The sequence below is a fragment of the Pocillopora damicornis genome, chromosome 7 (genome assembly GCF_964200805.1).
Source record: "Pocillopora damicornis chromosome 7, jaPocDami1.2, whole genome shotgun sequence".
Taxonomy (NCBI): domain Eukaryota; kingdom Metazoa; phylum Cnidaria; class Anthozoa; order Scleractinia; family Pocilloporidae; genus Pocillopora; species Pocillopora damicornis.
This window is the reverse complement of record NC_142676.1, coordinates 1-24,495: the sequence shown is the minus strand read 5'-3', so window position 1 is coordinate 24,495 and position 24,495 is coordinate 1. Positions and strand designations below refer to the sequence as shown.

Below are 24,495 nucleotides of genomic sequence, written 5' to 3'. Positions count from 1 at the left end.
ATTATCCTTTTTTCTAGACTATTTGAAATTTTCTGTTTTCGGTGCAGATCAGTCTAGCGAGGTGCATTGAACTGACTGTCCTGTATGGTACGTTCCAGTCCAATCCAGGGTAGTGCAGTGTAGTGCAGTCTGGTGAAGTCAAGCTCAGACCAGTCCAGTCCACTCCACTGACGTGCGGTACAGTTCATTCAGTGGATTCTGCGCTCGTCTGGTCCAATACTATTCGTTCCCATCCAATTCCATTCACTCCCTTCCAGCTAAGTACATTTCAATCCAGCTTAGCCCAGGTCCATATAAGTCAATAGCAGTCGAGTCCAGTCCAGTGAAATGAAGTGCAGAGCAATGCAATCCGTAACAGCTCAGCCCAGTCCCATCCCGTCCACTCCAGAACAACTACTTGCCGCCGAGTCTAGGACAACGCAGTCCTACTCAGTCAAGCTAGGAACAACCAAGTGCATTGCGACCCTTCCAGTCAAGTAAAGTGCTATTCGGAAAAGCCCACATTTAAGCCCATTTAGGTGTATATCAGTCCAATGTTGTCTTAAGTTGTAACACCAACACAAGGAAGAGCGTCTACTTACATTGTCGTAGAAAGGTCTTCTTTAATGATACCTTGGGCCACTTGGGCTTTACTTTTAATAAACGTGTACCTAATAACTTAAAAACAAACAGAAATAACTCGTAATCAATAAAATATAAAATAAAGAAATAAACATATCTCAATAACTGATAACATTGATTAATTCTTGAAGAACTAAAGAAATGATGAATTAATAGGGAGATTAATAAATATATAAATAAACTGATATATAAATAGGTTGAGAAATATTTACGTTGCTAAATAAATAAAATTTTATCGTATAGTCAATGTATTAACAATCTTTTTGCAGAATATTAAAATACAGTGCCACGTTATCTTGGAGGTTTGCAAGTATCTTTTCTCACAAGACTAAGTTTTACCAAGACATCAGCTGACCTTTAGAAAGACAAAGGCAACCACAGGATCACTAGTGATTCATGGCTGAATTTGCAACACTGGGATATCAGTAGAGTAGGACTGGAATGGATAATCATAACAACAAGCTGAGAACCAGCTGCGAGGAAAATCCAAGGCTAGGGCATAACCAGAGGTACGTTAAATTTCTGAGTAATGAATTAAAGGCTACTCGAAGCGGATTGTCTTCCTCTTACAAAAAGTACTGCATATTGTAGTATAGTATTGAGATTAAAGCACGGATATCAGTAGAGTAGGACTAGATTGCTTCGTTAGAAGATAGTCATCACAACAAGCTGAGCTACAACAGCGAGGAGAATCCAAAGCTAGGACATAACCACAGGTACGTTTAATTTCTGAGTAATAATTTAAAGGCTAGCCGAAGCGGATTGTCTAACTCTTAAAAAAGTGCTACATAGTATAGTATAGTAAAATATTGAATTTAAAGCTGGGATGTCAGTAGAACAGGACTGGAGTGCTTCATGAAAAGATAGCCATAACAACAAGCTGAGCTACAACAGAGAGGAGAATCCAAAGCTAGGACATAACCACAGGTATGTTAAATGTCTCAGTAAAGGAAGTATAGTCTAGTCTAGCGTAAGAGTTAAGGTTGTCTCGAGTCTGCCGGAATTAATAAAATAGAGGAGCGCGCCTTTTTTTTTCCATTTTAGAGCTTGTGACATTTTAACTTTCTGCAACTCACGAGAAGCTCATTTCAGCGACTTTGCATCAGTGAGAAGATAAGTAAATAATCATAACAATTTGATACTAACCTGCGTAGGATGGGTTCGTTGGCTGATAGGAAAACCTTGATGCGTTGCCTGAAGCAGTTGTAGGAAAAAGTTATGGTCGATCAGCACTACAGGTCAACTGAAAGAGGTAAGGCCGGCATGTTTTGATTGCAACAAGTTGTGTTAGATTTTTTTCCTTTTTTCAGCATGACCTCCTGGCTCAGTTCGGATCAGAGCAGGACTGGTGTGCTTTATAAAAAGAGAGCCATAACAACAAGCTGAGCTACAACAGAGAGGAGAATTCAAAGCTAGGACATAACCACAGGTATGTAAAATGTCTCTGTGAAGGAAGTATAGTATAGTATAGTATAGTATAGTATAGTATAGTCTAGTCTAGTGTTGGAGTTAAGGTTGTCTTTTGTTTGCCAGAATTCAGATAAAAGAGCGAGCCTTTTTTCCATTTTAGAGCTTGAGACGTTTAACTTTCTGCAACTCACGAGAAGCTTATGTCAGCGACTATGCATCATTGTGAAGGTAAGTAAATAATCATAGCAATTTGATACTAACCTGTGTAAGATGGGTTCGTTTACTGATAGGAAACCCCTGATGCGTTGCCTAAAGCACTTGTAGGAAAAAGTTATGGACGATCAGCACTACAGGTAAATTGAAAGAGGTAAGGCCCGCATGTTTTGATTACAAGAAGTTTTGTTAGATTTTCAGCATGATTTCGTGGCTCAGTTCGGATTAGAGTAGGACTGGAGTGCTTCATGAAAAGAGAGCCATTACAACAGGCTGAGTTACAACAGAAAGGAGAATCCAAAGCTAGGACATAACCACGGGTATGTTAAACGTCTTAGTAAAGGAAGTTTAGTCTGGTTTAGTCTGGTGTAGAAGTAAAGGTTGTCTCGAGTCTGCCAGAATTCATATAAAAGAAGAGCGGGCCCTTTTTCAGTTTAAGAGCTTCAGACATTTTAACTTTCTGCAGCTCAATACAACCTCATTTTCAGCGGCTTAGCATCACTGAGAAGGTAAGTAAAGAATTATAACAATGTGATACTAACCTTTTTAAGATGGGTTTCGTTGGCTGATGGCAAAACCATGATGCGTTGCATAAAGCAGTTGTAGGAGAAAGTTATGGCCGTTCAGAACTACAGGTCATCTGAAAGAGGTAAGGCCGGCATGTTTTAATTGCAACAAGTTGTTAGATTTTTTCTTTTCAGCATGACCTCGTGGCTCACTTCGGATCACGTCAAAACCAAGTAGCACATCGAGCGCTTCATAGGTAATATGTAATCATTTGTAAGAATTATCCTTTTTCCTAGACTATCTGAAATTTTCTGTTTACAGAACTTTTTAGGTAGTTTCTTGATTAATCAGTTTCATGACAACGTCTCGCAATGTGACGTGTTTAATATTTCAACATCTTTTTTTTCTCGTAACAGTTTTCTGTTTTCAGTGGAGAAAAACTAGTGTTTTCAAACGAGGCCCAATCAACAGCCCATCAGAAAGGTCACAGATGACAATTTACTGTAAGTATTCATATCATTGTAACTAAACACGTTTGTTGTTTAGAGTGCTTAATAAAGACTTATTATTAATTATGGGACAAACTGAAAAAAACTGACACGATACCCATTGTTACATATTTTCAGTCCAGTCCCGTCCAGTCTAATTCAAATTCATTCCCTTTCAGCTAAGTACATTTCAATCCAGCATAGCCCAGATTCATATAAGTCAAAAGCAGTCGAGTCTACTCCAGTCAAGTACAATCTGTAACCGCTAAGCCCAGTCCCGTCCTGTCCCGTCCCGTCCCGTTCAGTCCAGACCAACTAACTGCCGTTGAGTCTAGCACAACGCAATCCTGCTCAGTCAAGCTAGGAACAACCAAGTGCATTGCGGCCCGTCCAGTCAAGTGAAGTGCTATTCCGAAAAGTCCACATTGAAGCCCATACAAGTGTATTTCAGTACAGTCCTGTCTTCAGTTGACACACCAACACAATCAAGAGCGTCTACTTACGGCATTGTCGTAGACAGGTCGTTTTTAATGATACCTTAATAAAAGTATACCTAATAACTGAAAGTAAACAAGAATAATTGATAATCAATAAAAGATAAATCAAAGAAATTAAATATCTCAATCACTGAAACATTGATTAATTCTTTAAGAACTTGAGAAACGATAAATTAATAAGGAGATAAATAAATATGTAAATAAATTGATATATTAATAAGTTCACAAATAGTTACGTTGTTAAATAAGTACAATTTTATCGTATTGTCAATGTATTAAAAATATTTTTGCAGAATATTGAAATATAGCGCCACGTTGTCTTAAAAGTTTGCAAGTATTTTTTCTCACAAGACTCAGTTTTACTAAGACACCAGCTGACCTTTGGAAAGACACAAGCAATCGCAGGGTCACCAGTGATTCATAGTTGAATTTGCAATACTGGGATATCAGTAGAGCAGGACTGGAATGGATAATCATAACAACAAGCTGAGCAACACCTGCTAGGAGAATCCGAAGCTAGGACATAGCCACAGGTACGTTAAATGTTAGAGTAATGGGTTAAAAGCTGGTCGAAGCTGATTGCCTTCCTCTTACAAAAAGTGCTACATAGTATAGTATACTATAGTATTGAAGTTAAAGGACGGACATTGGTAGAGGAGGACTGGAGTGCTTCATAAGAAGATAGCCATAACAACAAGTTGAGCTACAACAACGAGGAGAATCCAAACCTTGGACATAACCACAGGTACATTAAATTTTTGAGTAATGGATTAAAGGCTAGTTGAAGCGGATTGTCTTCGTCTTAGAAAAGTACAACATAGTATAATATAGTAAAGAATTGAATTTAAAGCTGCGATATCAGTAAAACAGGACTGGGTTTCTTCATGAAAAGATAGCCATAACAACAAGCTGAGCTACAATACCGAGGAGAATCCAAGGCTAGGACATAACCACAGGTATGTTAAATGTCTCAGGAAAGGAAGAATCGTCTAGTCTAGTCTAGTGTAGTCTAGGGGTTACGGTTGTCCCGAGTTTGCCACAATTTATATAAAAGAAGAGCGAGCCTTTTTTTCGATTTAAGACCTGGAGACATTTAAGCTTTCTCAGCTCAAGAGAAACTCATTTTTAGCGGCTTTCTATTACTGAGAAGGTAGGGAAAGAATTATAATACTGTGATACTAACCTGTGTAACATGGGTTCGTTGGCTGATAGCAAAACCCTGATGCGTTGCATAGCGCAGTTGGAGGAAAAAGTTATGGTCGATCAGCACTGCAGGTCATCTGAAAGAGGTAAGCCGGCATATTTCCATTGCAACAAGTTTTGTCAGATTTTTCTTTTCAGCGTGACCTTGTGGCTCAGTTCGGATCAAAGCAGGACTGGAGTGCTTCATAAAACGAGAGCCATAACAACAAGCTGGGCTACAACGGCGAGGAGAATCCAAAGCTAGGAAAAAATCTTCAGGTATGGTAGATGTTAGTTTAGTCTAGTAGAGGAGGTAACGTCGGTGGGTTTGTTGGCTTATAAGAAAACCCTGATGCGTTGCATAGAGGAGTTGGAGGAAAAAGTTATGGTCAATCAGCACTACAGGTCATCTGAAAGAGGTAAGGCCGGCATGTCTTGATTGCAACAAGTTTTTTTTTTCAGCATGACCTCGTGGCTCCCTTTGGATCACATCATAAACAAGTAGGACATCGAGCGCTTCATAGGTAATATGTAATCATTTGTAAGAATTATTCTTTCTCTTAGACTATCTGAAATCTTTTGTTTACAGAACTTTTTAGGTGCTTTCCTGATTAATTGGTTTAATGACAACGTTCACTACTCACTATGTGACGTGTTTAATATTTCAACACCTTTTTGTCTTTTAACAGTTTTCTGTTTTAAGGGGAGAAAAACTAGTGTTTTCAAACAAGACCTAATCAGAAGCCCGTCAGAAAGGTCACAGATGACGATTAACTGTAAGTATTCAGTTATGGGACAATTCAAGGACAACTAAAACGACATCCATTTCGTATGCTCAAAAACATGAATTGTCTTGAATAACTGAAACTAAAACTAGCGTGATAATATAATTTTTATTTAGTTGATCGTTTCTCAAAACATCAGTATATCATCCGTCTTTATTAGTAGTCTATTGCATAAAAGTCAACGGTAGATTAATGTATTGCCATCAGCTTCATTGCAGTTTAGGCAATCCAGAACAATCCTTTTAACTTACTTCCAGCGCTGTGCAAAGCTATCCTGTGTGGTCTAGTCCAATGGAGTACATTCACGTGCAGTGCAGTACAGTCTTTATCAGTTTCATTTGGAAACGTGTATTTCAATTCCATTAATTTCCTTCCACCTAAGTACATTTCAATCTAGGATAGCCCAGGTCCATATAAGTCAACAGCAGTCGAGTCTAGTCCAGTGAAGTGCAGTGCAGAGCAGTGCAACCCGTAACACCTCGGCTCATTTCTGTTTCATCCAGTCGAGAACAACTAACTTCCGTTGAGTTCAGCACGATGCAGTCCTGCTCAGTCAAGTTAGGAACAACCAAGGGAATTGCAGCCCGTCCAGTCAAGTGAAGTGCTATTCGGAAAAGCCCACATTTAAGCCCATACAAGTGTATTTCAGTCCAGTATTGTCTTCAGTTGTCACACCAACACAATTAAGACCGTCTACTTACGACATTGTCGTAAACAGGTCTTTCTAATGATATCTTAATAAAAGTATACCAGCTAACTAAAAAATAAACAAGAATAACTGACAGTCAATGAAAGATAAAATAAAGAAATAAAATATATATCTCAATAACTCATGACGTTGATGAATTCTTGAAGAACTAAAGAAATGATGAATTAATAGGGAGATTAATAAATATGTAAATAAATTGATATATAAATAAGTTAAGAAATACTTATGTTATTAACTGAGTACAATTTTATCGTATGGTCAATTTATTAAAAATGTTTTTGCAGAATGTTAAAATATAGCACCATGCTGTCTTAACGGTTTGCAAGTATTTTTTCTTACAAGACTTAGTTTTACCAAGACACTAGCTGACCTTTGGAAAGACACAAGCACTCACAAGGTCGCTAGTGATTTATGGCTGAATTCGCAACACTGAGATATTAGTAGAGCAGGACTGGAATGGATAATCATAACAACAAGCTAAGCAACAGCTGCAAGAAGAATCCAAGGCTAGGACATAAGCACAGGTACATTACATTTTCTTAGTAATGGATTAAAAGCTAGTCGAAGCGGATTGTCTTCCTCTTAGAAAAGTACTACATAGTATACTATAGTAAGGTATTGAATGTAACGCTGGGAGATTAGTAAAACAGGACTGGGGTGCTTAAAAAATAATAAATAATAAAAAAATAAAAGTGCTTCGTGAAAAGATAGACATAACAACAAGCTGAGCTGTAACAGCGAGGAGAATCAAAGACTAGGACATAACCAGAGGTATGTTAAATGGCTCAGGAAAGGAAATATAGTATAGTCTAGTGTAGGAGTTAAGGTTGTCTCGAATTTGCCTGAATTAATATAAAAGAACAGCAGGCCTTTTTTTCGATTTAAGATCTTGAGACATTCTAACTTTCTGCAGCTCAAGATAAGCTTGTTTTCAGCGGCTTTCCATCACTAAGAAGGTAAGTAAAGAACTAAAACAATGTGATACTAACTTGTGTAAGATGGGTGCGTTGGCTGATAGGAAAACCCTGAGGCGTTGAATAGAGCAGTTGGTAAAAAAGTTATGGTTGCTCAGCACTACAGGTCATCTAAAAGAGCTAAGGCCGGCATGTTTTGATTACAACAAGTTTTGTTAGATTTTTCTTATTAGTAGGACCTGGTGGCTCAACTGGGATCAGAGCAGGACTGGAGTCCTTCATAAGAAAATAGCCATGACCACAAGCTGAGATACAACAGCGAGGAGAATCCAAACCAAGAACATAACCACAGGTACCTTAAATTTCTGAGTAATGGATTAAAGGCTAGTCGAAGCAGATTGTTTTCCTGTTAGAAAAGTACTACATAATATAGTATAGAATTGAATTTAAAGCTGGTGTATCAGTAAAACAGGACTGGAGTGCATCAGGAAGAGATTGCAATAACAACAAGCTGAGCTACAACAGCGAGGACAATCCAAGGCTAGGACATAGCCACAGGTACGTTAAATTTTTAAGTAATGGAATAGAGGCCAGTTGAAGCAGATTGTCTTCCTCTTACAAATGTACTATATAGTTTAATATAGTATTGAATTTCAAGCTGGGGTATCAATTGAACAGGACGGGAGTGCTTCATGAAAAGATAGCCTTAACAACAAGCTGAGCTACAACAGAGACGAGAATCCAAAGCTAAGACATAACCACAGGTACGTTAAATGTCTAGTGATTCACGACTGAAGTATAGTATAGTTTAGTTTAGTGTAGGAGTTAAGGTTGTCTCGAAGAAGAGCGCGCTTTTTTTTCGATTTAAAAGCTTGAGACTTTTTTAACTTTCTGCAGCTCAAGATAAGCTCACTTTCAGCGACTTAGCATCACTGAGAAGGTAAGTGAAGAATTATAACAATGTGATACTAACCGGTGTAAGATGGGTTCGTTCACTGATAGGAAAACCCTGATGTGTTGCATAGAGCAGTTGGACGAAAAAGTCGTGGTCGACCAGCACTACAGGTCATCTGAAAGAGGTAAGGCCGGTATGTTTTGATTACAACAAATGTTTTTTTCTTTTCTTCATGACCTTGTGGTTCAGTTCGGATCAGAGAAGGACTGCATTGCTGTATAAAAAGATAGCCATTACAACATGGTGAGCTAAAACAGCGAAAAGAAACTAAAAGCTAGGACATAATAACAGGTGCATTCATTTTCTGAGTAATAGATTAAAGGCTACTCGAAGCGGACTTTCTTTCTCCCAGAAAAGTACTTCGTAGTACAGTATAGTATAGTATTGAATTTAAAGCTGGATTATCGATAGAACAGGACTGGAGTGCTTCACGAAAAGATTGCCTAAACTGGATTTGTTCAATAACTTCCCAATCTGCCAATAAAAAAAGCCCTGGAATAAAAGTCATCTAGGTGTTAACTGCATGTTAGCCCATTTTTGGGAGTGTTTGGTCATTTTCTTAAATTTAGCCACAGCCATCCACTTTCAATTGCGAACTGTTCGCGCGACTTAAAGGTTTGAGATTGCAAAACTTCACTGTGTCCATTTTCGGGGACTGAACGAAAATTTTCACCTTTTTTCCCTTAAACTTCGTATATCTGCGGCTCAACATAAACCCATTTTCTCACCGAGATGGTAATTAAAGAACTATAATTTTGGGATACTAATCTGCTTTAAAGATGGGTTTGTTCGCTGATATGAAAACCCTGACTCGTCAAATCGAGCAGTTCGAGGAAAAAAAAATATGAACGATCATCTTCATACTCTCTAGTAGAGAGCCTTTTCTAAATACAGCTTACTAAAAATATACCTAAAGTACAACTTCAATAATAAAAACAATTGATCTATCAGAAATAAAATAAAGAAAGAAAATAAATCTTAATAACTAATAAAAGTGACTATTTCTTAATTAAACACGCAAGAAGATAAAGGAATGATGAATAAATAGGAAGATGAATAAATATGTAAATAAATTGATAGTAAATGAAACAATTAATAGATATAATATCATAGTATAATTTATGTAGTTATGATTTTTGCTGAATATTAAAATGAAATGTGACGTTGTCATAAGTGTTTAAGAGATATTTTTTTCTCCCAAGACCAAGTTTTCCCAGGACATAAGCTGACCTTTAAAAAGACACGAGCAACCACAAGGTCGCCAGTGATTTGTGGCTGAATTTGTGAAACTGGGATGTGCTTCATGAGAAGATGATCATAACAACAAGCTAAGCCACAACTGCGAGAAGAATTGAAAGCTCGGACAACCATTAGTACTAAAACATTTCTGAGTAATGAAAGTAAAAGCTAGGCAAAGCAGGTTGTCTTCCTCTAACAAAAACGTCTATGAATTGGTGATAGAGCATAGCTAGTAAATCAGTCTTAAATCCGAAAGAGAATAAGTGTTCTCATCACTTCCAAACTCGAGAATAGGATATCTTGTGATGGTTTTTTATTTCAAAATAAGTGAAATTATTACACATGTGCCTAAGTACTATGTAGTAGGGACATAGCAGAGTATAGTATAGCATAGTTTAGTAATGTCCATTATCGTATAGTATAGTACAGTATAGTATAGGAGATAATATGGTCTCAATTTTGATAGAAAGAATTGAAAAGGGATTTGGGAAGTTGAAACATTTTTAAATTATTGCAGCTCAAGATGAGTCCATTTTCGGGAGCTGTGCATCACTGAGTAGGTATGTAAAGAAATATTATGACACTAACCTGAGTAAGATGGGTTGCTTTGCTGATAGGAAAACCCTGATGCGTTGAATCGAGACGTTGGAGAAAAACTTAGAGTGTGATATCCATAAGCTCCACAGATCAATCTAATAAGAGGTAAGGCCAGCATGTTTTGATTGCAACAAAACTTCACAGTAGGGTATACTGCAGTATAGCATAGTTTGGTATTGCACTCTATAATAAAGTATAGGAGTTATTGTGGTCTCAAGTTTGATAGAAAGAATAGAAAACGGATTTGGGAGGTAAAAACATTTTAAAATTAGTGCTGCTCAAGATACGCCCGTTTTCGGAAGCTGTGCAGCACTGAGTAGGTATGTAACGAAATATTATAATGTTATATTACTACCCTGAGTAAGATGGTTTGCTTTGCTGATAGGAAAACCCTGATGCGTTGCTCCGAGCAGTTGGAGAAAAAGGTAATACCCATAAGCTCTACAGATCATATTGTGGATTTCAACAAGTTTTGTTCGATTTCCATGTTGTTTTGTTTTGTTTTTTTCAGCAGGACCTCGTAACTCGCTCCAGATTACATCATAACGAAAAGGGCATCAGACACTTCAAAGGTAATATCGAAACATTTGTAAGAATTATTCTTGACTCTGGACTATCTGAAATTTTCTGTTTACAGAATTTGTGAGGTGGCTTCGCGACTCATTACTTTGATATCAATGTTCAATCATTTACAAGTAACATGTTTAATATTTCAATCCTTTTTTGTTTTCTGAAAGTTTTCTGTTTTCAGAGGAGAAAACTATCAATGGGTAGTACTTTCAAACAAAACCCTGTTATCCAATCAGCTGCCCATTGGACTGGCCACCATGACGAATAAGAGTAAGTATTATGTCAGGGGACAATTCAATGCAGCTTACATGATGTCCATTGTTGCATTTCATATGCTGGAAACGCAAATTGTCTTAAATATGTGCGACTAGCATTAACTTAAAAAAAATGATTTAGTTGATCTTTTCTTAATCCTTAGTATATTATCAGTCTTTACCAACAGTCTTTTGCATTCAAGTCAAGTGTAGTACCATTAACTCCACTGCAATTTAGACAATCCAGAATAGTTCTTCTAAGTTAAGTCCAATGCGATTCAAACTATCCTGTATGGTTATTTCCAGTTCAATCCAAGGCAGTGCAGTGTAATGCACTCTGGTGTAGTCAAGCACAGTCCATAACAATCCAGTGCAGTGCTGTCTGGTCTAGTCCAGTCTTGTCCCGCTCACTGCAGTCCACTCAAGTAAAGTCCCATCCATGCAAGTAAATTGTAGTGTATTTCCATCTGGAACAGCCCAACTCCATGAAAGCTAACTGCAACAATCCAGTCCAGTGAGGTGCAGCGCTGTCCAGTCCAGTCCAGACAGTCCCGCCTACTGAAGTACAGTGCGGTGTATTTCGATTTAAAGCGCAATGTCGAGCACTATGCAGTCCTGCTGAGTAAACTGAAGTACAACCTAGGGAAGTGCAGTGCCGTCCATTAGAGTAAACTGCCTTTCAGAAAAGGCGACATTCAAGTCTAATTTAGTTAAATCCAGTCCAGTCACATCACCCCAATGAAATATCTACAAATACTGTGGGGGAGAGGTTTTTCTAAATGATAGCTTTATAAAGGTATACCTAATAACTAAAAATACACCAAATAATTGGTGAATACAAACATGAAATAAAGAAATTAAATAAATCTTGATAACTAATAACAGTGATCATTTCTCAACTTAATTCCTAAGAAGATTAAGAAATGATAAATAAGAAGGAAGATGAAAAAATACGTAAATAAATTGATAGATAAGTAAAAAATTATTAATTATGATATTATTGTATTATTTACTTATTAATAATTTTTAGTGCAGCGTATTAAAAGCAATCTCAACGTTTAAAAAGTTTTCCAGGTATTTTTTCTCCTAAGACCCAGTTTTATCGAGCCATCAGCTGATCTTTGGAAGGGCACAAGCAACCACAGGGTCGCCAGTGATTCGTGGCTGAATTTTTAACACTGGGATATCAGAAGAGCAGTATTGGAGTGCTTGACGAGAAGATGATCATTACAACAAGCTAAGCTACAGCTGCGAGAAAAACCCAAAGGTAGGATATAACCACAAGTACAATAAAATTTCTGAGTAATGGAGGTAAAAGCTAGTCAAAGCAGATTTTCGTCCTCTTAAAAAAAAGTACTCCTCAAGGGGTGATTGAGCATAGCCCTTGCATTAGACTTAAATTGAAAAGAGAAGGTGGTCTTATCGCTTCCAAACTCGAGAATATGATATCTTATAATAGTTTTTATGGCAGTATAAGTAAAAATTATTACACATTCATCGTAGTACCATACAGTAGGATATAGTACAGTACAATATAGTATGGCATAGTTTTGGCACTGTTTACTATAGTGTAGTATAGTATAGGAGTTTATGTGGTCTCAAGTATAATAGCAAGAATAAAAAAAGGGATTTGGGATGTTAAAACATTTTAAAATTAGTGCAGCTCAAGATAAGTCCATTTCGGGAGCAGTGCATCCCTGAGTATGTATGCAAAGAAATATTATAATGTTATGATTCTAACCTGAGTTAAATGGGTTGGTTCGCTGATAGGAAAACCCTTGTGCGTTGCACCGAACAGTTCGAGAAAGACTGAATATCTATTAGCTCTACAGATCATCTAAAAAGAGGTAAGGCCGGTATGTTTTCATTGCGATAAGTTTTGTCAGATTTTTTTTCTTTCGTTTTTTTTTTTAGCAGAACCTCGTAACTCACTCCAGATCTCAACACAACGAAGTAGGGCATCAAAGGTAACATAGAAACATTTGTAAGAATTGTTCTTGGTTCTGGACTATCGGAAAATTTCTGTTTACAGAATTTGTGAGGCGGCTCCGCGACTCATTACTTTTAATTGTAATTTCAATCCTTTTTTTAATTTTAAAAGTTTCTTGTTTTCAGAGGAGGAAAACTATCAATGGGTGGTGCTTTTAATCAAGGCCCAGTTGTCCGATCAGCAGCATATGGGACTGGTCACATGACGAATAAGTGTAATTATTAAGTCGGGTGACAATTCAAGGACAACTCACATTATTACTATCATTGCATTTCATATACCGAAAACACAAATTGTCTTAAATATGTGTGATTAGCATTAGCTTACAAAAATATGATTTAGTTTATCTTTTCTTAGCCCTTAGTATATTATCAGTCTTTATTAGCAGTCTTTTGCGTTCAAATCAAATGTAGTACCATTAACTCCATTGCAATCTAGGCAATCCAGAATAGTCTTTCCAAGTTAAGTCCAATGCAATGCAAACTATCCTGTATGGTGATTTCCAGTCAATCCAAGACAGTGCGGTGTAATGCAGTTTGGTGAAGTCAAGCAATCTATAGCAATCCAGTGCACTGAAGTGCAGTACTGTCTGGTCCAGTCCAGTCTAGTCTCGTTTACTCCAGTAGTTTTACCGAGACATCACCTGATCTTTCAAAGGACACAACCAGCCAAAGGGTACCCAGTGATTCGTGGTTGAATTTCTTACACTGGGATATCAGTAGAGCAGTATTGGAGTGATTCATTAAAAGATGATCACAACTACAAGCTAAGCGACAGCTACAAGAAGAATCTAAAGCTAGGATACAAGCACAGGTACAATGAAATTTCTGAGTAATGAACGTAAAAGCTAGTCAAAGCAGCTCGTCTTCCTCTAAAAAAAAGCACCCCTGAAGGGGTGATAGAGCATAGCCCTTACATTAGTCTTAAGTTGAAAAGAGTACAAGTTTTCTTATTGCTTCAAAACTCGGGAATGTCATCGTATAACAGTTTTTATGGCAAAATAAGTGAAATTATTACAAGTGACTCTAAGTACTATGCAGTAAGGTATAGTATAGTATAATGTAGTATAGCATAGTTTGGTACTGTATACTATAGTATAGTATAGAATAGGAGTCAATACTCTCTCAACTCTAATACAAAGAATAGAAAACGGATTTGGCAGGTTTAAACATTTTAAAATTAGTGCAGCTCAAGATAAGCCCAATTTTGGGAAGTGTTCATCACTGAGTAGGTATGTAAAGAAATGTTATAATGTTATGATACTAACCCGAGTAAGATAGTTTGGTTCGCTAATAGGAACACCCTGATGCGTTGAACCAAGCAGTTAGAGAAAAACTTGATATCTATAAGGTCTACAGATTATGTAAATAGAGGTAAGGCTGGCATGTTTTCATTGCAACAAGTTCTATCAGATTTCCATTTTTTTTTTCAGGAAGACCTCGTAACTCACCCCAGATAATATCGTAACGAAGTAGTTTATCAGACACCTCAAAGGTAACATAGAAACATTTGTGAGAATTATTCTTGGTTCTGGACTACCTTAAATTTTCTGTTTATAGAATTTGTGAGGCGGCTTCTCGACTCATTGCTTGGATGCCAATGTTTAATAATTTACAAGGTGACATGTTTAATATTTAACCCCTTTTTGTGTTCTGAAACTTTTCTCTCTCCAGAGGAGAAAGATAATCAATGGGTAGTGCTTTTAAACATGGCCTAGTTATCCAATCAACAGCCCATGGGACTGGTCACAGATAACGATTAAGTGTAAGTATTAAGTCAAGGGACAATTCAAGAACAACTTGCATGATTTCCATTGTTACATTACATATGCTCGAAACACAAATTGTCTTTAATATCTGCGACTAGCATTACCTTCAAAAGAAAACGTCTTAAAAGATTTTTTCTAAATCCTTAGAATATTATCAGTCTGTATTAGCAGTCTTTTGCATTCAAGTCAAGTGTAGTACCATTAACTCCATTGCAATCAAGGCAATCCAGAAAATTATTTCCAAGTCCAGTCCAGTGCTATGCAAACTATGCTGTAAGTAGATTTCCAGTTCATCCAAGACAGTGCAGTGTAATGCAATCTGGTGAAGTCAAGCATAGTCTATAGCAGTTCAGTGCAGCAAAGTGCAGTGCTCTCTGGTCCAGTACAGTCTTGTCCCGCTCACTCCAGTCCAGTCCCATCCACGCAAGTATATTGCAATGTATTTCCATCCGGAACACCCCAAGTCCATAAAAGAGAACTGCAACAATCCAGTTCCGTGAAGTGCTGTCCTGTCCAGTCCAGTCCAGTCCCACCCAATGAAGTACAGTACAGTGTACTTCAATCTGGAGCGCAATGTCGAGCGCAATGCACTCCGGCTGAGTCAAGTGAAGTACAACCTAAAGCAGTGCGGTGCTGTCCATTAGAGTAAAGTGCCATTCAGAAAACGCCACATTCAGGTCCCAGTCAGCCCAGTCTGGTCCAGTCACAGCAGTCTAATGAAGTGTCTACAAATGCTGTCGTGGAGAGCTTTTTCTAAATGATAGCTTCATAAGACTATACCTAATAACTTAAAATACACCAAAACAAATTGATAAATAAAAAATTGAAATAAAGTGATGAAATAATCTTAATTACTAATAACAGTGATTATTTCTCAACTAAATTCCTAAGAAGGTAAAGAAATGAAGAATAAGTAGGAAGATAAAATAATATGTAAATAAGTTGATAAACCAATAAAAAATAATAAATCTAACATTATTATATGTATTTGTGAATTTTTAATGCAGAATATTAAAACGAAATGGAACGTTTTAAAAGTTTTCCTGGTATTTTTTCTCCCAAGCCCAGAAATCGGCTGACCTTTGGAAGGACATAAGCAATCAAAGGGTCTCCAGTGATTTGTAGCTGAATCTGTAACGCTGGGATATCAGTAGAGCAATAGTGAAGTGCTTCATCAGAAAATGATCTTAAGAACAATCTAAGCTACAGCTGCGAGAAGAATCCAAAGCTAGGACATAGCCACAGGTACGATAAAATTTCTGAGTAATGGAAAAGCTAGTCAAAGCAGATTTTATTCCTCTGAAAAAAGCACTTATGAACGGGTGATAGAGCATAGCCCTTACATAAGTGTTCACTTGAAAAGAGAACAAGTGCTCTTATCACCTTCAAATTCGCTAATGTGACATCTTATAATAGTTTTCATGGCAAAAAAGTGATATTATTACACGTGCATCAGAGTATTGTACAGTAGGGTGTGATATAGTATAGTATGGCATAGATTGGTCCTGTACACTATAGTATAGTAGTTAATGTTGTCTCAAGTTAGACAGAAAGAATAAAAAAGGGATTTGGGAGCTTAAAACATTTTAAAATTCTTGCAGCCCAAGATAAGGCGGTTTTCGGGAGGTGTGCATCAGTGAGTAGGTACGTAAAGAAATATTGTAGTATTATGATACTTACCTGAGTAAAATAAATTGGTTCGCTAATAGAAAAACCCTGATGCGTTGTACGGAGCAACTGGAGAAAAACTTAATATCCATAAGCGCTACAGATCATCTAAAAAGAGGTAGGGCCGGCGTGTTTTGATTGCAACCAGTTTTGTTAGATTTCCCTTTTTTTTTTTTTTTTTCCAAAAGGACCTCGTAACTCACTCCCGATCACTTCGTGAAGAGGTAGGACACCATACACCTAAAAGGTAAGGTAGAAACATTTGTAAGAATTATTCTCGGTTCTGGACTATCTGAAATTTTCTCTTTACAGAATTTGTGAGTTGGCCTCCCAACTCATTGCTTTGGTGTCAATTTTTAATAATTTCCAAGGTGACATGTTTCTTGTATTCTGAAAGTTTTCTGTTATCAGAGGAGAAAAACCATCAGTTGGAAATGCTTTCAAACAAGGCCCAGTTATCCAATCAGCAACCCATGGGGCTGGTAACACATGACGATTAAGTGTAAGTATTAAGTCGGGGGAAAATTCAAGGACAACTTACATGATTTCCATTGTTGCATTTCATATGCTCGAGACACAAATTGTCTTAAGTATATGCGACTAGCACTAGCTTAAAAAAAAACTATGGTTAAGTCGGTCTTTTCTAAATCCTTAGTATATTATCAGTCTTTATTAGCAGTCTTTTGCATTCAAGTCAAGTGTAGCACCATTAACTCCATTGCATTCTAGGCATCCCAGAACAGCCCTTCAAAGCCAAGTCTAACGCTATGCAATCTATCCTGTATGGTGATTTCTGGTTCAATCCAAGACAGTGCAGTGTAATGCTGTCTGGTGAAGTCAAGCAAAGTCTACAGCAATCCAGTGCAGTGAAGTGTATCGCTGTCTGGCCAGTGCATTCCTGTCCCGCTCACTCCAGTCCAGTCCCATCTACTCAAGTCAAGTCTCATCCATGCAAGTACATTGCAGTGTATCTCCATCCGGAACTACCCAAGTCAATATAAGCCAACTGCAACAATGCAGTGTAGTGCTGTCCAGTCCAGTCCCGCTATCTGAGGTACATTGCAGTGTATTTTAATCTGGTGCACAATGTCGACTGCAATGCATTCCAGCTGAGACTAGAGAAGCACAACCAAGGGCAGTGCGGTATTCATAAAAAGGCCCCAGTCAAGTCAGATTCAGTGAAGTTCAGTGCAGTCCAGTCCAAGCAGCTTTGCTTTACTGACATCATTTATCTTGGTAGACATTGTTAGCAGACTTCTCAAGGAAGAAGTGTATTACATTCTTCAAGTTCAAAGCGTCAATTGTGTAGACTTTGATCGCTAGATTTTGATCCACTTTATTTGTTCCCTTTTTCAAATAGAAGGGGTTTCGCAATAATAGTAATTTTTATAATAATTATTATTACTATTGATAACAGCCAAAATGGCAATCTTAACTACAGCTGTTGGACCAAAACTTCAGAGTTTGCATGTTATTGAAAGGGGCAGTATACAAGGTATATTAATCCCTTTTCAATTTTCTCTCTCCAACAGGTTCACTCAATGAGAAGACATATATCATAAATACCGTAAAATGAAAATCTGATGAGCAGTCCATCTATAGCTCCAGAAGGAATGAAAGAAATATTTCATACCATCCTGTCTTCTCCAGGCCCTGTCCTAAGTTTCTCAAGATAAGTGAAAAAGAGTCTTCAGGTGCCACGGCATTGACAACATGACCAGCAAAGATCTGATGATAACAACAGTTGATAAAATCTCACAGCATCAATGTGATCATGTGTAAACTTTCATACCACCATCAAATAATTCAAAAGTAAAGCAGCAACTTGAAACTTTTACATGTTACGTAATTCCAAGCCAGTGGCAGTTCGCTTATTCTGATCTAGACAAGTCTATTATAGGTTTAAACATCTTGTGTGTTATCTCTAATTCATGATTCAATCTACCATCGAATGACCAAAACCAAACAAAAATCTGTTAGACAAAATAAAATGTCAAAGTGCATCAAGTAGATATATCTCCTGTGGCGATAGTTTAAATCAAACCATTTGTAGGCCACTGCTTAAACCTAGTGGTGAATAAATTCCTACTCCCTAAATATACTGCCTTCCTTAAAAAAAAATTACCAAAATCTGAAAACCTCAGTTGAACTGAAAACATCATAGCATGGGACTAAAAGATTTTCCAATTAAAATTTCAGTAACAAATATTTCTAAAGAATTAAATCTATAAACTAAAACCATGTATATTCAATTCTGCAGTAAATTCTTAGCCAAATTTTCTCAAATACATATTTCTAGATTTACTTCTGTAAGGAGCAGCTGCCAGAAGATCGAAATGCCGCCGTGGTGTTTTCATCAAGACTCGAAAAAACTGGCATGTCGCTGCCCAAGTACGTTAGTGCTTATAAGATGGCTGATGGTGAAATTTAAGTTGATGTGTTTATCACTTTTGCAACTAGACAATACATAGAAACTACAACCTTAAACTAAATAATTAAAAAAAAAACCAACGAGTTGAAAAAGAGGAGCTTTTCAAACTTGCCCTTTATTAGGCAAACTACAAATATGCGGTACCATTCTGAATACAAGCTGGCAACCAGATATTCCTTGTTCACTTAATAGATTTGTTTAATTTAAAATTAGTAAAGTAATTCATACCTTTTTTCAATTGCATCAAACATAATCAAAGCCTGTATTAAGCAAACGAAGTTAAGAAACCATTCAAACTAAAAGGAGAAATTGACATGCCCTAATATAACCTTACACTCTTATTTAACTACAAATACGTTTAAAGGAGAGCGAAACTAAATAATTATGATAATAAAAACACGCCAGCACCAGTTATTATGAACATAGTTGTTAATTCAATCTTTAGTGCAATTCGACTCGATATTAGCAATTACAGTTTACTTTTGTATTGAAACCTTGAATGAACCCAACTTAATATCGCTACCTTTTATCTACATACAGTGTCAAACGTGAAGAGGACTACAAAATCAGGAAAGAGACAGAAGAATACACATCCTAAGAAGCTGCAACAGCCAGAACAATCTTAAAATTTTCCTTTTCCAAATCACTATGATAAGCGACGTATTTAAAAGTTACTAACGCGTATATCTGAGAGAAAGCCTTTTGAAAAACCCTTTTTTTATGAAATAGAAAAACCGTAACAACTTCGAAAAGTTTTCCTGAATTGAGTAATTTCAAAGGCAGACCTCTACCAGTACAAAATGTAACAATTATCTTAATAAAAAAAAAATCCTTCAACCGCCAGCCAATGATAAGCATGTGATTCAATTGCCACAGTTAGTAATGGTAAAGTATAAGATTCCTTGCGTATATTTTTGTATTCAAATCTTCGTTGTATTCTAATAAAGTTACCGTCATAGTTTATATATAGAATTTGTTATGGTTTATATATAGAATAAGTGAGTGCAAAATATAAGTGTGAAACATCAAGCAATAAAAGTTTGATTAAATATTTTATATGACAGCAAGAAAGCCGACTACCACGTTGACTTGATTAGGAATTAAACCCAACCCCAATCCCAAACCGTCAACATTCAAATTCTTTTTCCAATTCTCACTACGAGATCTTTTTAAAAACAATTTTGCCAAACTTCATTCGCCATATTGAAAAGAAAGAAATCCTCATTAAGAAAAGCAGCGCATTATAGTCTAAATCAAAGGTTTTACCCAGACAGACGGTAAAGTTTATTATTTCGTAAAACTCATTTCAAATTAATAGTTCCATTAAAAAAAACCATCCTAGCCTACAAATTTCCCAACCATACGGTACGGGTTCTTATTTCAGAAAATCCACCCGATCTTATTTATCTCGAAAAGAACCGTTGAAGCTCAGATATTTCCCACCGAGGCAGCTAAGGTCATATTTCAGTCAAGATAATTTCGAATTAATGATTCTAGTTAAAAAAATCAACCCTCTCCTAGATATTTCCCAAAAAAACGGTTAAGGATACTATTTCGAAAAACTAACCCTAAGCATATTTATCTCTAAAAGGGCAGTTAAAGCTCAAATATTTCCCAGAGAGCAGCTAAGATTACATTTTGGCAGAGTTAATTTCAAATTAATGGTTCCAGTAAAAAAAATGAACCCTATCCTAGATATTTCCCAGATAAACGGTTAGGGTTTTTATTTCGAAACCCTAACACTAAGCAGAGATATCTCCAAAGAAGCAGTTAAAGCTCAGATCTTTCCAAGCAAGGCAAGAAAAGTTAATATTTAAAAGCATTTATAAAAAACTAATATTTCTAGTGAAAAATTCAAGTAAAAAAATCAATATTTATCAAAAAAATAAGTAAGGGTTGCTATTAACAACAATCTGCCCTAGCGTAAAAAGTTCCAGAAAAGACATTAAAGGTTATTATTTCCAGAAAAAAACCCTGGTATAAAAAAAAAGAAACTAACTCTAACCCTAAGCAAAACCCTACCCAACCGTTAACGACCCTAAACAACCCTAAGCACAAAACAACTCTAAACACTAAAAAACCTAAGCCTTACACAACCGTAACTAACCCTAAGATATACCCTAACCAGAAAATACCTCTAACAACTGAAAAACCCTAAACCCTACCCAACCATAAGAAAACCTAACCAACCCTTAGCGCGAAATCACTCTAAACCCTAAAAAACCTAAACCCTACACAACCGTAACTAACCCTAAGATATACCCTAACCGCAAAACACCTCTAAACACTGAAAGACCATCAGCCCTACAAAACCGAAAGGAAACCTAACCAACCCTAGGCGCAAGACAACTCTAAACTTAAAAAAACCTCAACCCTAAAAAACCGTAACAAACCCCAACATATACCCTAACAAGAAAAGACCTCTTAACACTAAAAAACCCTAAACCCTACCCAACCGTAAGCAAACCAGGCCAACCCTAGGCGCAAACTAACTCTAAACCCTAAAAAACCTCAACCCTACACAACCATAACTAACCCTAAGATATACCCTAAGAGAAGAAGACCTCTAAACGCTAAAAACCCTAAACCCTACAAAACCGTTAGGGTTAGCTTAGGGTTAGGGTTAGGGTTAGGGTTAGGGTTAGGGTTAGGGTTAGGGTTTAGGGTTAGGGTTAGGGTTTAGGGTTAGGGTTAGGGTTAGGGTTAGGGTTTAGGGTTAGGGTTAGGGTTAGGGTTAGGGTTTAGGGTTAGCTTAGGGTTAGGGTTAGGGTTAGGGTTTAGGGTTAGGGTTAGGGTTAGGGTTAGGGTTAGGGTTAGGGTTAGGGTTAGGGTTAGGGTTTAGGGTTAGGGTTAGGGTTAGGGTTAGGGTTAGGGTTAGGGTTAGGGTTAGGGTTAGGGTTAGGGTTAGGGTTTAGGGTTAGGGTTAGGGTTAGGGTTAGGGTTAGGGTTAGGGTTAGGGTTAGGGTTAGGGTTAGGGTTAGGGTTAGGGTTAGGGTTAGGGTTAGGGTTAGGGTTAGGGTTAGGGTTAGGGTTAGGGTTAGGGTTAGGGTTAGGGTTAGGGTTAGGGTTAGGGTTAGGGTTAGGGTTAGGGTTAGGGTTAGGGTTAGGGTTAGGGTTAGGGTTAGGGTTAGGGTTAGGGTTAGGGTTAGGGTTAGGGTTAGGGTTAGGGTTAGGGTTAGGGTTAGGGTTAGGGTTAGGGTTAGGGTTAGGGTTAGGGTTAGGGTTAGGGTTAGGGTTAGGGTTAGGGTTAGGGTTAGGGTTAGGGTTAGGGTTAGGGTTAGGGTTAGGGTTAGGGTTAGGGTTAGGGTTAGGGTTAGGGTTAGGGTTAGGGTTAGGGTTAGGGTTAGGGTTAGGGTTAGGGTTAGGGTTAGGGTTAGGGTTAGGGTTAGGGTTAGGGTTAGGGTTAGGGTTAGGGTTAGGGTTAGGGTTAGGGTTAGGGTTAGGGTTAGGGTTAGGGTTAGGGTTAGGGTTAGGGTTAGGGTTAGGGTTAGGGTTAGGGTTAGGGTTAGGGTTAGGGTTAGGGTTAGGGTTAGGGTTAGGGTTAGGGTTAGGGTTAGGGTTAGGGTTAGGGTTAGGGTTAGGGTTAGGGTTAGGGTTAGGGTTAGGGTTAGGGTTAGGGTTAGGGTTAGGGTTAGGGTTAGGGTTAGGGTTAGGGTTAGGGTTAGGGTTAGGGTTAGGGTTAGGGTTAGGGTTAGGGTTAGGGTTAGGGTTAGGGTTAGGGTTAGGGTTAGGGTTAGGGTTAGGGTTAGGGTTAGGGTTAGGGTTAGGGTTAGGGTTAGGGTTAGGGTTAGGGTTAGGGTTAGGGTTAGGGTTAGGGTTAGGGTTAGGGTTAGGGTTAGGGTTAGGGTTAGGGTTAGGGTTAGGGTTAGGGTTAGGGTTAGGGTTAGGGTTAGGGTTAGGGTTAGGGTTAGGGTTAGGGTTAGGGTTAGGGTTAGGGTTAGGGTTAGGGTTAGGGTTAGGGTTAGGGTTAGGGTTAGGGTTAGGGTTAGGGTTAGGGTTAGGGTTAGGGTTAGGGTTAGGGTTAGGGTTAGGGTTAGGGTTAGGGTTAGGGTTAGGGTTAGGGTTAGGGTTAGGGTTAGGGTTAGGGTTAGGGTTAGGGTTAGGGTTAGGGTTAGGGTTAGGGTTAGGGTTAGGGTTAGGGTTAGGGTTAGGGTTAGGGTTAGGGTTAGGGTTAGGGTTAGGGTTAGGGTTAGGGTTAGGGTTAGGGTTAGGGTTAGGGTTAGGGTTAGGGTTAGGGTTAGGGTTAGGGTTAGGGTTAGGGTTAGGGTTAGGGTTAGGGTTAGGGTTAGGGTTAGGGTTAGGGTTAGGGTTAGGGTTAGGGTTAGGGTTAGGGTTAGGGTTAGGGTTAGGGTTAGGGTTAGGGTTAGGGTTAGGGTTAGGGTTAGGGTTAGGGTTAGGGTTAGGGTTAGGGTTAGGGTTAGGGTTAGGGTTAGGGTTAGGGTTAGGGTTAGGGTTAGGGTTAGGGTTAGGGTTAGGGTTAGGGTTAGGGTTAGGGTTAGGGTTAGGGTTAGGGTTAGGGTTAGGGTTAGGGTTAGGGTTAGGGTTAGGGTTAGGGTTAGGGTTAGGGTTAGGGTTAGGGTTAGGGTTAGGGTTAGGGTTAGGGTTAGGGTTAGGGTTAGGGTTAGGGTTAGGGTTAGGGTTAGGGTTAGGGTTAGGGTTAGGGTTAGGGTTAGGGTTAGGGTTAGGGTTAGGGTTAGGGTTAGGGTTAGGGTTAGGGTTAGGGTTAGGGTTAGGGTTAGGGTTAGGGTTAGGGTTAGGGTTAGGGTTAGGGTTAGGGTTAGGGTTAGGGTTAGGGTTAGGGTTAGGGTTAGGGTTAGGGTTAGGGTTAGGGTTAGGGTTAGGGTTAGGGTTAGGGTTAGGGTTAGGGTTAGGGTTAGGGTTAGGGTTAGGGTTAGGGTTAGGGTTAGGGTTAGGGTTAGGGTTAGGGTTAGGGTTAGGGTTAGGGTTAGGGTTAGGGTTAGGGTTAGGGTTAGGGTTAGGGTTAGGGTTAGGGTTAGGGTTAGGGTTAGGGTTAGGGTTAGGGTTAGGGTTAGGGTTAGGGTTAGGGTTAGGGTTAGGGTTAGGGTTAGGGTTAGGGTTAGGGTTAGGGTTAGGGTTAGGGTTAGGGTTAGGGTTAGGGTTAGGGTTAGGGTTAGGGTTAGGGTTAGGGTTAGGGTTAGGGTTAGGGTTAGGGTTAGGGTTAGGGTTAGGGTTAGGGTTAGGGTTAGGGTTAGGGTTAGGGTTAGGGTTAGGGTTAGGGTTAGGGTTAGTTTAGGGTTAGGGTTAGGGTTAGGGTTAGGGTTAGGGTTAGGGTTAGGGTTAGGGTTAGGGGTAGGGTTAGGGTTAGGGTTAGGGTTAGGGTTAGGGTTAGGGTTAGGGTAGGGTTAGGGTTAGGGTTAGGGTTAGGGTTAGGGTTAGGGTTAGGGTTAGGGTTAGGGTTAGGGTTGTTAGGTTAGGGTTAGGGTTAGGGTTAGGGTTAGGGTTAGGGTTAGGGTTAGGGTTTAGGGTTAGGGTTAGGGTTAGGGTTAGGGTTAGGGTTAGGGTGTGGTGTAGGGTTAGGGTTAGGGTTTGGGTTAGGGTTAGGGAGAGGTTAGGGTTTAGGGTAGGGTTAGGGTTAGGGTTAGGGTTAGGGTTAGGGGTTAGGGTAGGGTTAGGGTTAGGGTAGGGGTGGGGGTGGGTGTAGGTTAGGGTAGGGTTAGGGTTAGGGTAGGGTGGGTT

At 38.5% G+C, this 24,495-nt stretch overlaps 2 long non-coding RNA genes across 6 annotated transcripts; both read left to right on the top strand.

Moving 5' to 3' along the window:
- The first annotated feature begins 2,208 nt into the window (after positions 1–2,208).
- LOC149041913 (uncharacterized) lies at positions 2,209–4,774 on the top strand. Its single transcript, XR_016188144.1, has 2 exons — positions 2,209–3,254; positions 3,419–4,774. It is a non-coding gene; the product is annotated as an uncharacterized LOC149041913 (long non-coding RNA).
- An 8,134-nt stretch (positions 4,775–12,908) lies between these two features.
- Positions 12,909–21,350, top strand: LOC149041912 (uncharacterized). Of its 5 annotated transcripts, none has more exons than XR_016188142.1 (8): positions 12,909–13,744; positions 14,364–14,425; positions 14,605–15,944; positions 16,301–16,614; positions 16,765–16,869; positions 17,097–17,421; positions 17,900–18,758; positions 19,339–21,350. It is a non-coding gene; the product is annotated as an uncharacterized LOC149041912 (long non-coding RNA). The 5 variants fall into 5 exon arrangements; XR_016188140.1 differs by having other exon boundaries at positions 16,301–16,869; positions 17,900–18,179; positions 18,667–18,758; XR_016188143.1 differs by having other exon boundaries at positions 16,301–16,869; positions 17,106–17,421.
- Positions 21,351–24,495: the final 3,145 nt, after the last annotated feature.